The 13,289-nt window shown below is 42.4% G+C and overlaps 1 long non-coding RNA gene across 1 annotated transcript in view; it reads left to right on the top strand.

Moving 5' to 3' along the window:
* Nucleotides 1-6,616, top strand: part of LOC132537029 (uncharacterized) — a 126,896-nt gene extending 120,280 nt beyond the window's left edge. Inside the window, exon 5 of the long non-coding RNA XR_009548546.1 lies at nucleotides 4,485-6,616. This is a non-coding gene — a long non-coding RNA (uncharacterized LOC132537029). The remainder of the gene's footprint in view (nucleotides 1-4,484) is intronic.
* Nucleotides 6,617-13,289: the final 6,673 nt, after the last annotated feature.

Below are 13,289 nucleotides of genomic sequence, written 5' to 3'. Positions count from 1 at the left end.
TGACAGTAAATACAATAGTTTGTACATGCATAACATTTCTCAGTTTTCCATATAACAATACAACCCCCACTAGGCCCTCTGTCATCCTTCTTGGACCTGTATTCTCCCCACCCACCCACCCCAGAGTCTTTTACTTTGGCGCAATATGCCAATTCCAGTTCAGGTTCTACTTGTGTTTTCCCTTCTGATCTTGTTTTCCAACTTCTTCCTGAAAGTGAGATCATCCCATATTCATCCTTCTGTTTCTGACTTATTTCACTTAACATGAATTTTTCAAGGTCCATCCAAGATCGGCTGAAAACGGTGAAGTCACCATTTTTTATAGCTGAGTAGTATTCCATTGTGTATATATACCACAACTTGCTCAGCCACTCATCTGTTGTTGGACACCTGGGTTGCTTCCAGGTTTTGGCTATTACAAATTGTGCTGCCAAGAACATATGTGTACACAGATCTTTTTGGATGGGTGTGTTGGGTTCCTTGGGATATATCCCCAGGAGAGGAATTGCAGGGTCATAGGGTAGGTCCATTTCTAGCCTTCTGAGAGTTCTCCAGACTGCTCTCCACAGAGGTTGGACCAATTGACATTCCCACCAGCAGTGCAGGAGGGTTCCTTTGACCCCACAACCTCTCCAGCATTTGCTGCTGTTACCTTTTCTGATGTATGACATTCTCACAGGAGTGAAGTGGTATCTCATTGTTGTCTTGATTTGCATTTCTCTGACAATCAAAGACTTGGAGCATTTTTTCATGTGTTTCTCGGCCTTTTGGATCTCTTCTGTGGTGAATATTCTGTCCATGTCCTCCCCCCATTTTTAGATGGGGTTATTTGTTTTCTTGTTGTAGAGTTTGGCAAGCTCTTTATATATTCTGGTTATTAGCCTCTTGTCTGATGTATGGCATGTAAAGATCTTCTCCCATTCTGTGAGGGGTCTCTTGGTTTGGGTAGTGGTTTCTTTTGCTGTGCAGAAGCTTTTTAATTTGATGTAGTCCCATAGGTTTATGCTTGCTGCAAAAAGAGTTTCATGATTGAAACTCCTAAGTCTCAGGCTCAGCCCCCAGCACCACCACAAGCCAGTGCTTAGCAATGTTCTAGTCTCTCTCACTCTCTCTCTCAACTAAAAACAAATAAAATACATTGAAAAAATGTCCTTCTGACATAACCTTTCACTTCTAAAAAATTGCTCCTTTTGGAGTAGGGTGCTGAGTTTAGACATAATTAAGCAACTATACAATCTTTGACATGATGAAAATACTTTACAGACCCATCAACTCATGGTAATCAACCTTTCCTCACTCCACCATCTTAGTTATTTTATCTTTTTATATTTATTTATTCCCTTTTTGTTGCCCTAGTTGTTTTATTGTTGCAGTTATTATTGTTGACATTGTCGTTGTTGGATAGGACAGAGAGAAACAGAGAGAGGAGGGGAAGACAGAGAGGGGGAGAGAAAGACACCTGCAGACCTGCTTCACCGCCTGTGAAGCGACTCCCCTGCAGGTGGGGAGCCAGGGGCTCGAACTGGGATCTTTATGCTGGTCCTTGCGCTTTGTGCCAAGTGCGCTTAACCCGCTGCCCTACCGCCCAACTCCCTAGCTTTTTAATTTTTGTTCTTGTTTATGTATTTTGGATAGAGAAATTGAGAGGAGGAGGGGAGACACCTGTAGCACTGCTTCACCACTAGTGATGTTTACCCCCTTTAGGTAGGGACTGGGGGCTTGAACCTGAGTCCTTGTGTATAGTAATGCGTGTACTCGACCAGGTGCATCACCACCTGGCCCCTAAATACACCCTTGTAACTACTAATGTTTTTGAGTCACAGTTTTTTGAGCCACAGTTTACCCAGAATTACATATCCATACAATTATATCGTATGTGTTCTATTGTGTCTGACCTCTTTCACTTAGGGTGGCATGTTTCAGATTCTAACCTGTTCTGTGTGTATCAGTGGTATGCACTTTATAAAACAAGGAGTAGTATTCCTGTGTACAGACGGTTTATAGTTTCAATAGGTGGACATTCATTTTGCCCCTCATTTCTCTCTCTTTCTCTCACTCACTCACTCTCTGTTGTAAATAAATCCACCAGTAATACTTGGATTCAAGTTTTCCTTTAAATGCATGTTTTCATTATTTTAGAGCTATAATTTATAGGAAACTGCCAAACTGTTTCCCAAAGTGACTGTGCTATTTTGAGTCAATAAAGTATGAGAATTCCAGTTGTTCTGCTTCCTCAAAGCAAATAATATTTTTAGTATTGTCACTCTTCTTTTTTTGTGTGTTTCTGAGACTAATCGAATGCTATGTAGTGCTATCAAATTGTTTTAATTTGCGTTTTAATTTGCATTTTCTCAATAGCCAGTGATGTTGAACACCTTTTTTATGTACTTATTTACTATCTGTTTTTTTAATTTTAATTTTTTCTTTTAATTAATTATTTTTATTTTATTTTATTTTATTTTTTTTGGTTAAGCATCTGTTAAATGTTCTGCCCTTTTTAAATTGGGTTATTTGCTTTCCTGTTATTCAAAGTTCTTTGGGCAATCTGGATTCAGGCCCTTTGTTGGATCTGCTGTTTGCAAATGTTTTCTTCTAATCTGTGGCTTGTCCTTTCATTCTGTTAACAGTGTCTTTTGCAGATGAAGCCAATTTATCATTCCTTTCTTTATGGCTTGTGCTGTTGGTGTCATTCCACCCGTTTTTAGTTTTATTTTAATTGTCATCAGACTCTGAACAGTGTTTGGGTGTGTCTCTCAAGCAGTTGCTGTGTGGGGGCCACTCCACTTCCTGCCCCACCCTCCACAGTTCCCACTTGGCCATTTTGGACACCCAGCTGGCACCTCTGTTGGGGTCAGGGACACTAGGCCACAGATGTCTCTTTAGAAGCCCCAGAGAAGGCTGCTATTAGAAAAGAGAGCCATTAAAGACCTCTCCCATTCACACTGTGGCTATTTCCCGTTCACACTGTGTTCCAGGGTAGGCTGGGTCATTTGCCCAGACTTCCTCCCCCCCCCCCCATGCTTTTATTCTAGAAGCTTCTGTGCTTTGTACAGGGTTCCAGTTTTAGGCAGCCACTCTATGGTTCCCCCTCTGTGAAGTTTTTCTAGCTTTGCATATAAGAAATAAAACGGAGTGATCCGGGAGGTGATGCAGTGAATAAAGTACTGAACTCTCAAGCATGAGGTCTCGAATTCAGTTCCTGACAGCAAATTTATCAGTGATGTCTCCTAGCTTTCTCATTAGTAAATAAATAAAATCTTAAAAAAAAAAAAGAAAAGGAAATAAAACAGAGGCACTGCCCCATATCATCCTAAAAGGAGTCTAGGGAGTGGCAGTTTTGAAAGACCCACAGATGTCATCTTCCTTCACCCCCTTAATTTCAGAGTAGGGCAAGTTCTTATTTGCCGAGTAGACAAAATTCTTATTTATTTATTTATTATTGCTATTTTATTGCCATTAGGGTTATTGCTGGGGCTTGGTGCCTATACGGATGAATCCACTGCTCCAGGGGCCCATTTCCCCCTCCCTTTTTTTTTTATTTGATAAGACAGAGAGAAATTAGGGTGGGAGCAGATAGAGAGCAAGTGAATGAGAGACATCTGCAGTAGGGGGAGACTTGAACCCAGGTCCTTGCAGTTGGTAATGCGGATGCGCCACTGCCCGGCCCCTTAGCAGGCTAATAATCTCTACCTATGTGTGGAGCTGAGGAGGAACCCGCACCTCAAGTCCCAAATAATTGTTAGGACTGGAGGGGCAGTGGTCAACTAAGGGTCTAGGAATCAGAGCTTTTTACCAACACCTCACATAAGTAAGGTCTCCCCTCTTTGTTCAGACACTCTGAAGTGCTTTACATCAGTTCCGCAGCCCACTGGCCTGAGGACACTCCTGGCTAGAGTGGTGTGTGTGTGTGTGTGTGTGTGTGTGTGTGTGTGTGTGTGTGTGTGTGTGTGTACCTGCATGCACACTGGTCGGGTAGGGGGAGGCTGGTAGTTTCCTTGTGCATTTTAACATGTGCACCCTACCACATGCACCACTACCCAGCCCCGGGCTAGTACTCTCCATATGGGTAAAGACCTAATTCCACCACCACCCTGCCAATAAAGAAAAAAAAAAAAAGACTTAATTCCTGTTGAGTCTAGTTGAGGTTTCTAGTTTAAAGTGAGATGTTTTCCCCCTTCTTGCTCATGTCATTGATGGTATTAACAGTTAATGGCATTCATACACTTTCCTTATATTTGGGAGCTACTCTCTGCCTTAATCCACCTTTCTAGTCCTATTCTCAACTCCTTCACTCTCTTCCACCTGCAGGCTACCGATCAGGTTCAGGCCAAATTACCAAAGTCATGGACCCTTTGGAACATACCTAAAATGGACGTCCTAGCTTCTTTTCACCCTAAGATCCTTATTCTCATCTGCTCTATCCCTACTTTTGGGTTCCTGTTTATTAAACAGTTTGTTCTGTTTTACATTTTACTGCCTTTCAGCCACCAAGTTGCAGATGCTACTATGATTCCATTCTGACCACCCTGCACAGATGACCTCAACGTTGTGTCCTGGAACCTCAGCTTTCTAGAGCCCTACCCCACTAGGGAATGACAGAAAAAGGTTGAGGGTATGGCTTGACCTACAAAACGTCTGTGTTTAATGGAGAAGCAATTACATAAGCCAGACCTTCCACCTTCTGCACCCCATGAGGAATTTTGGTCCATACTCCCAGAGGGATAAAGAATAGGAAAGTTTCCAGTGGAGGAGATGGGACATGGAACTCTGGTGGTGGGAACTGTATGGACTGATACAGCCATGTTTTCTTACAATATTGCTAATCATTATTAAATAACTAAAAAAAAAAAAGAATAAAAGAAGGGGCCTGGGCAGTGGAGCAGCCAGTACATATGAGCACATATGTCACAATGAGCAAGGACCCTGGTTCAAGCTCCTGGTCCCCACCTGAAGAGGGGAAGCTTCCTGAGTGGTGATGAGGTGCTGCAGCTCTCTCTCTCTCTTTCTCTTCCCTCTCTATCTCCCCCTCTTCCCTCAATTTCTCTGTCTCTATTAAAAACTAAAAACATATCCAAAATAAACAAGTAAAACTTATTTTAAAAAGGATAAAAGGAAAAAAAAAAGTCATCCATCACAAAAAGAAGCAGTAGTATCAACCAAAACTGACGGTGTGCTCGTCTCTGCGTTACCTAAAGAAGGTTGACCTGTGGCCTCTGCTCCCAGAAATGGCACCTTAAGTGCTTACTCAGTAAGTAGATTTCTGTTCTGATTGTGTTCTGTTTCCCTGACTGCCGAGCAAGACATGGGCCTATTCATGTTGGACTTTCCCACCTCTGCTGAAGTGTGTCTAGTAGTTGTACCTCAAGTTGCAGTCACTTGTGTTTAGGGATCAAGGATTCTAGCGTGATTAGCCAGACAACTCTGAAGCCTGGCAACTGAGCTAGGAAGCCTCTCTCTCATTCCCAAATGAAGTGGTCACCTCCCCTGGTTGTTCTGACAGCAATGCTCAAACACCAGCCTGTTCCCACAAAGCCTGAAAATAAGGCAGAACTCAGCAGCTAAAGTTGATGATTTGCTTGAAGTAGCAGGGACGAGGATTTGGAATTCCTCCACAGTCATGTGCACACAAAGAAACCTCTTCCTTTGTGTGGTCCTGCCTCCCCTGGGATTGTCTCACATGATTCTTTCAGGGAGGGGTTTGCTTCAGACCTCCATCCCCTCTCCCCCTTAGCAGTCTTACCTCACTTGGAGGCATTTGTCCCTGTCTGAGTCTCCAAAACAACACAGTGACTTGGAGCGGTTGGTGACCTTCTGTTGCAGTAATTCCCTCCTTTGGGCATTACAATTGATTTTCTTCCTTGTGGCTTGTAAAGATTCAAAGTATGCCCCTTGCTCCTTGTCCCTTGAGGGTCCCTCCATCGGCAGCTGAGTTGGGGACAAGGCACGGGCTGGCCACCAGTGTGTGTTAGAAGGAGGGATTCCTGGAACACCTGCCAGCCAGAAGCCCTGTCTGACTATGTACCATGGGTGGGAGCCACGCACTGGATCTCAGCAGGGCCACCATTGCTGCAACTTCCTTGCTGAATTGGATTTTAATGAAAGAGGACTGAGATCCCTTTATTTGTCAGTGAGTCCATCTTGAAAATTCTATGATTGGGAGTCAGGCGGTAGCACAGTGGGTTAAGCGCAGGTGGCTCAAAGTGCAAGGACCAGCTGAAGGATCTTGGTTCGAGCCCCCGGTTCCCCACCTGCAGGGGAGTCACTTCACAGGCGGTGAAGCAGGTCTGCAGGTGTCTATGTTTCTCTCCCCGTCTCTGTCTTCCCCTCCTCTCTCCATTTCTCTCTGTCCTATCCAACAACAATGACATCAATAACAACAACAACAATAACTATAACAATAAAGAACAACAAGGGCAACAAAAGGGAATAAATAAATAAAATAAAAATATTTAAAAGAGAGAAAATTCTATGATTGTGTCAGTTTGCAGAGAACTCCTTGTGGCCTCCCCGCTAGGGTTTCCCAGTGGGTGAGAAGGGTCTCTGCTTCTGTTATTCCTAATCTCTACTTCCCTACGTCGGTCTTTAGGTTAGAATAACTCCTCATAATGACCCTGGGTCCATGCTCCCAGAGGGAGAAAGAATATGAAAGCTTTCAAGGGAGGGGATGGGATACAGAACTCTAGTAATGGGAATCGGACACCTCTTACCCTATGGGCTTGTTGATATTTTATATTTTTTATTTTATAAATAGATAATAATAAAAAAAGAATAATTTGGCACTCATCTCCATCCTGCATCAGCCCCTTTACAAGCCTTCTGGTCTACCCCTCCTATTGTGGCTGCCCAGGTAAAGTTCCTGTCTTTTATTTTGTGTGTGTGGTTATCCTGGTCCCACATTTTTCTTTATAAGAATTATTTCAGGACATTGGAAATCCCAGTTGCTGGATAAAGTGGAGGTAATTTAGAGGGTTGTGTTGTCCCTCAGAACCCTGTGCTTTTCCAGAAAATCCCAAGACAGTTGTGCTAGCCATAGTTCCCACTCCCTTTTCATACCTCCACAGCTGTTCCCACTTTACTGTCACAGTGATATTTCCACAGCGCCTACTGGATCCTGCCGTTCCCTGATGAAACTAACTCCTTATTTTGTCAAGCACAAGAAAACAAAACACAAAAAACACTAGAACCAAAAACCAAAAAATTCATCCCCAAATACCTTAAAATACTTCGCCAATTAGTCTTGAGCTAGGATGAGTCTCAGAGTTACTTTTGTGCCCTGGAAATGGTACATTGCCCTCTTTTAGTTCTGATGGCTTTCCTATGTTCCTCTTTCTGGCTCTTGTATTTTACTTTACGAGAGAGAGAAGGGGGAGGGGGAGAGGGGAGGAGGGGGGAGGGGGACAGGGAGGGGAGGCAGAAGAGGGAGGGGACAGGGAGGGGCAAGGGGGAAGAGGGAGGGGGACAGGGAGGGGGAGGGGGAAGGGGGACAGGGAGAGGGAAGAGGGGAAGGGAAAGGAAGGGAAGGGAAGAGAAGGGAAGGGAAGGGAAGGGAAGGGAAGGGAAGGGAAGGGAAGGGAAGGGAAGGGAAGGGTCATGGAACCCAGTGCACTGCTCAGCTCTGGTTTTTGGTGGTGTGGGGATTGAACTTGGGACCTCAGAGCCTTAGACATGAGAGTTTTTTTGCAAAACCATTATGCTGTCTCCCCAGCCCACCTCTGACTCTTGTTTACTTGCTCTTTTTCCTAGTTTCAGTTGTAGGGGCCTGCCCTTGGGGGAATCAGACCTCAATATTGGCTCCTCCAGGTCAGACACTTCTTAGGTCTCAAGGGCCAACAGCACAGGGATTTCCTAAGGCCTGCAAGGGGGCAGCGTATACATTCCAAGAGTGGTTGCAGGATCCCCCTGAGATGTGACATATGAGCTGGGAAAAGCAATGGGTTCAAAGGTTTAATGTTGGGGCCTTGAAGCTTCTGGAAGAGCCCAGAAGCAGAGGGGAACCTGGAATATTTGACATACAAGTTTGTTTTTATCACTCTTTCTTTCTTTCTCTCTCTCTTTCTTTCTCCTTTTCTTTCTTTAAATGTGAATATCTTTTTAAAAAATATTTTATTTTATGAGAGGGGGAAATCAATTGTATGTCTCAAAGTTTTTCAAAACACAAACTGAATCTTTTTAATATATAGGCTGTGTATTTGATATGCGGACTCTCTCAAAAGCCTAGACCAAGTAGATTAGAAGCATCCAATAGCACAGCTATATACAAGATACTGGGTACTGTACAGCAAACCCTAACAAAAGGACTTTTCAAAGTTAACCAAATTACCAAATAATGTGATGATAACATTAACTATCGATTGTCTTTTTGAACCCTAAGAGAGCAGGAACCTCACATCTCCACTATAGAGCCCCTACTTCCCCCAGTCCTGGAATCCTTGGATAGGGCCCACTTTCCTGTATGCCTCTCCCAATCTATATAAAATAATATTGCATCCGCCGCTCACAACCTAACCAATGCAATGATTGCCACCTCAACACGCTTCACTTCAGACTGTGTCCAGAGACTTCATGAGTGGAATGACAACCCTTCAGCTTCATTACTCGGGTGAGACCTTTCCTTTCATTGTATACTCTAATTTCATCTCAGGTGGTTCACTTTCTAACAAAGTCCAACCTAGATATACACCAGTTTCTGTGAGAGAGAGCATATGTTCACACGTATCCATAAACTACTGCAAAATATATACCTGAAAGCAAAAGTACACTAGAGTTTACAGTGAGTACCTCCCTAACACTTCCTCTCCACTATCCCAAGCTTTGGGTCCATGATTGCTCAACAATTTGTTTGGCTTCGTATGTAAACTCTCTTTTCAGTCACCAGGTTCCAGATGCCATCAGGATGTTGGCCAGGCTTCCCTGGATTGAAGACCCCACCAATGTGTCCTGGAGCTCAGCTTCCCCAGAGACACACCCTACTAGGGAAAGAGAGAGGCAGACTGGGAGTATGGACCGACCAGTCAATGCCCATGTTCAGCGGGGAAGCAATTACAGAAGCCAGACCTTCTACCTTCTGCAACCCTCAATGACCCTGGGTCCATGCTCCCAGAGGGATAGAGAATGGGAAAGCTATCAGGGGAGGGGGTGGGATATGGAGACTGGGTGGTGGGAATTGTGTGGAGTTGTACCCCTCCTACCCTATGGTTTTGTTAATTAATCCTTTCTTAAATAAAAAAATTTATTTATTTTACTTTTGAGAGAGATGCATATAGAGAGAGACACAGAGACAAACACCAGAGCACTGCTCATCTCTGGCTTATGGTGGTGTGGGGGATTATCACTTTCTTCTAGCAACAAGATGATTTCCAGCAACAATTCAGGAAAAAAAAAGCCTCAAAAAGAATTGTAGGCAGTGAAAAACTTTTTCTTCCATTGATCTTTGTGTGTACATAATATGCCAGAAGATATTACAGCACAAGAATGAAAAATACATAATGCACTAACACCCTTAAATTACATTAATGTAATTTAAGGAAAACCTTTAGGTGCTAGCCTGCTGCAGTGGTGAATAATGACATTAGATATTGTTCATCTTGAGCTTGACTTCTGCAAAGTTGCCAATGATTTTGTCATCTTTGTCATATATTCATGTTCAGTATTCAAAATTGGTCAGTCTGTCCTCACCCATAATGGGTTGAGATTTCTTTATTAAATTTAATTTCAAAGAGTTTCTTTTACTTGGACTAATAGGTGTATAAAGAGATATACAATTTCCAGATATAAAAATTTCCTTGAGCAAAGGAAATTTTTGGCAGAGATTAAAGAATTTCTACTTCAGGATCCCGGTGCTGGCTCACTCAATACAGCCACATGTTACCACATGGAAGGACCCAGGTTCAAGTCCCCCAGGGAAGCTTCTCAAGAAGTGGATCAGTGCTCCTCCTCCTTCTCATCCTCTTCCTCTACTTCCTTCTCTCTCTCCATCTCCATCTCCATCTCTGTCTTTATTTTTCTCTGTTTCTCATTCACTATAAATATAAATGGCCGTCAGGAACAGTGGAGTCATAGACACCAAGCTCCAGGAATAACCCTGATAGCAAAATAAAAGAAAATAAAGGAAAAAAAGGAAGAGAATTTTATTTCAAAGTCTGCATCTAAAAATTAGTAAGATATTGCTAACAGAAAATTAATTAAAAATTCTTCTCTGTAACTAAAAACTTGTAAAGCTTTTCTTTTACCAAAAAAAAAAAAAAAACAGCAAGAATTTGAATGATTGTGAACATGATATTAGATCTGCTATTTTAGACACCATGTCCAGTTTTTGGTGTGAATAATCAAGACTTTCAGGCTTTGCTCTTCCAGTTTCTTCTGACAGTGTTAGAGCAATGTCTTTGGCCACTTCTAGCATTCTTCTTCAAAAATATGATACTTTTTTTGTACATAAGCATTCATATCCTTGCATTTGTCTGCTGCACACTTATTGACCTTCTTCACAATTTCTGGACATAAGTCTTTGTGGAATAGTTTGAAAGTCTGATTTTCACCATGCACTGTTCAAGGTAGAGTTCAGCTATTGGAAGACTGTGTGTGAGTGTGTGTGTGTGTGTGTGTGTGTGTGTGTGTGACTGATTAGTTTTTTCTAGAACTTGATACTAGAATAGATTATGCCATTGCTGTAAGATTTTATTTTCTTGATATTTTTTCCTTTGGATTTTATTCCCTTTTGTTGCCCTCGTTTTATTATTATAGTTATGATTGATGTCATTGTTGTTGGCTAGGACAGAGAGAAATGGAGAGAGAGGGGAAGACAGAGAGGGGGAGAGAAAGATAGACACCTGCAGACCTGCTTCACCACTTGTGAAGCAACTCCCCTGCAGGTGGGGAGCCAGGGGCTTGAACCGGGATCCATATGCCGGTCCTTGCACTTTACACCATGTGCACTTAAGCCGCTGCGCTACCACCTGACTCCCTTTCCTTTGGTTTTTAAACAAATAATATGTTATTAAAAGTTAGTAAATCATGCATGAACTAAAATTTGCATTTATGAAACAAAAAGGTATCTTGCTATTTTAAAATTTAAACACAAATGAACTTCTCAGTGATCACTTAGGATGATTGAACTGAAGTCTTAAGCTTTTTATTTTATTTTTTTTCCTTTTCTTCTTTCTTTCTGATTTACGGTGATGCTGGAATTTGAACCTAGGATCTTTGGTGTCTCAAGCATGAAAGGCTTCTTTCAAAGTCATATATTTCTTCCTTGTTCCGATCAGGGGTGTGTGTGGGGAGTTATTGTGGTTATTTTGAGTCCATAGTTTATATGCAGGTGTGTTTTGATAGTTCTATAGAACTTGGAAACTGGGTCTTCCCAAAGCAAACTTCCATGTTTCTTGACTGCTACAAATTTACCTTGGAACCAAATACAGAGAGTTGAGTCCATTTGTCTCAGTGACTTCTGGGAGTTATTTGAATTAACTTTCAGTTAGAATTTGATGTGAATTAAAGTGTTAAGAAGAGGGAGCCAGGTGGTGGCAAGCTGGTTAAGTGTTCATGTTACAATGTGCAAGGACCAAGATTCAAGCCTCTAGTCCCCACCTACAGGGGAGACACTTCACAAGCAGTGAAGCAGGGTTGCAGGCATCTTTTGTTCTCTGTCTCTACTTCCTCTCCCCTCTCAATTTCTCTGTCCTTTCAAAAAAAAAAAATAATAAAAATGAGTGCAGCCTAGAATGTGAGCTGTGACCACAGAATGTGAGCTCAGAATGTGAGCTCAGTGATGCAGAGGTTACACAGGCTCCTGTGCTGAATATGGGCCCCAGATCAAATCAATGGGATTTACAGTTAACAATATTTATATACTTTCCCCATATTTTGGAGCTACTCTCATCCCTGATCCAGCTTTCTAGTCCTATTTCCAACTCTGACACCATCTCCCCAGATAATACCTTTAGCCCACCTGCACATTAGCTGATAGGCTTAGGGAAAAATGAGTAAAGTCATGGGCCCCTTGGAATATACCTAAAATGGACTTCCTAACTTTTTCCAAAATGGAGACCCCAAATCTCATCTGCCATATTCTTACCACTAGATTCTGACTATTAAACAAATTTCTCTGCTTTATATCTTAATGCTTTTTCAGTCACCAAATTGCAGATGCTATCATGACATCAACTTGACTTCAGACTGGACAGATGACCTCACCAATGTACCCTGGAACCCCACCTCTCCAAAGCCCTGACCCACTAGGGAAAGGTAGAAACAGGCTGGGAGTATGGATCAACCTGTCAATGCCCATGTACAGTGGAGAAGCAATTACAGTCTGGAAAGCCAGACTTTCTACCTTCTGCATCCCGTAATGATCCTGGGTCCATGCTCCCAGAGGGATAAAGAACAGGAAAGCTTCCAATGGAGGGGATGGCATACAGAAGTCTGGTAGTGGGAACTGTGTAGAATAGTTCCCCTCTCATCCTATAGTCTTGTTGATCATTATTAAATCAATAAATAAAAATTTTTTTAAAAAAGGAAAAGAATGGCTATTGGGAGCAGTGGCTTCCTTGTGTAGGTTATGGTCCTAGCCATAACCCTAGTGGAAAAAAGATAATTAAATAAAAAAGTTAAAATGATAAGAAAAATGTATTAGTCTGAAACTTGTATATATTTTCTTACAACTCAAAATAGTGGCAACAAATGCTTAGCACCATGATCAGCAAAAGGATTTTTTGGGGAGATGTGCATTTTGTCACGGATACCGTTTAGAATTGAATCGCTGGCCACAGAAATGCATATGGACAGATAGCACATCTCATTTCTGCCAACCCCCCGGGAGGCAGCTGGCTTCCACTGGCAGGAGGGCCAATGCTGTCTGGAGCTTGGTGAGTGAGGGGAGGACTGCAAGGGTGAGGCTGGAGGGGTTGGCAAGAGCAAAGAGTCTACAGGACCATGGAGATGGGATATGGCTTTTAGATGAAGCACAGTGTGGTTCCACTCCAGATGGATGTCCCCACTAAAGAACAAGTAGCCAGAAAACTACAAAATAATGGGATGTTTTAGAATCTTCCTGAGGGTGATTTCATGTATCTTTGTAAATCTTGTGTTTTCCCCCAGTGCTTATGAAAGACTGGATACAGTATACAGATAATAGCAGACCATGCAGAAAAATAAAACTCATACCCACAATAGATGCTATTCACCCCAGGAAGCTAATCTACAGCTATAGTTACCAGTCTCAAGGATTCAAGCTCTTTCCTTTCTTTTCCTTTCCTTTCCTTTCCTTTCCTTTCCTTTCCTTTCCTTTCCTTTCC

The sequence above is a fragment of the Erinaceus europaeus genome, chromosome 2 (genome assembly GCF_950295315.1).
Source record: "Erinaceus europaeus chromosome 2, mEriEur2.1, whole genome shotgun sequence".
Lineage (NCBI taxonomy): Eukaryota > Metazoa > Chordata > Mammalia > Eulipotyphla > Erinaceidae > Erinaceus > Erinaceus europaeus.
This window is presented reverse-complemented; position numbering and strand designations above follow the sequence as displayed.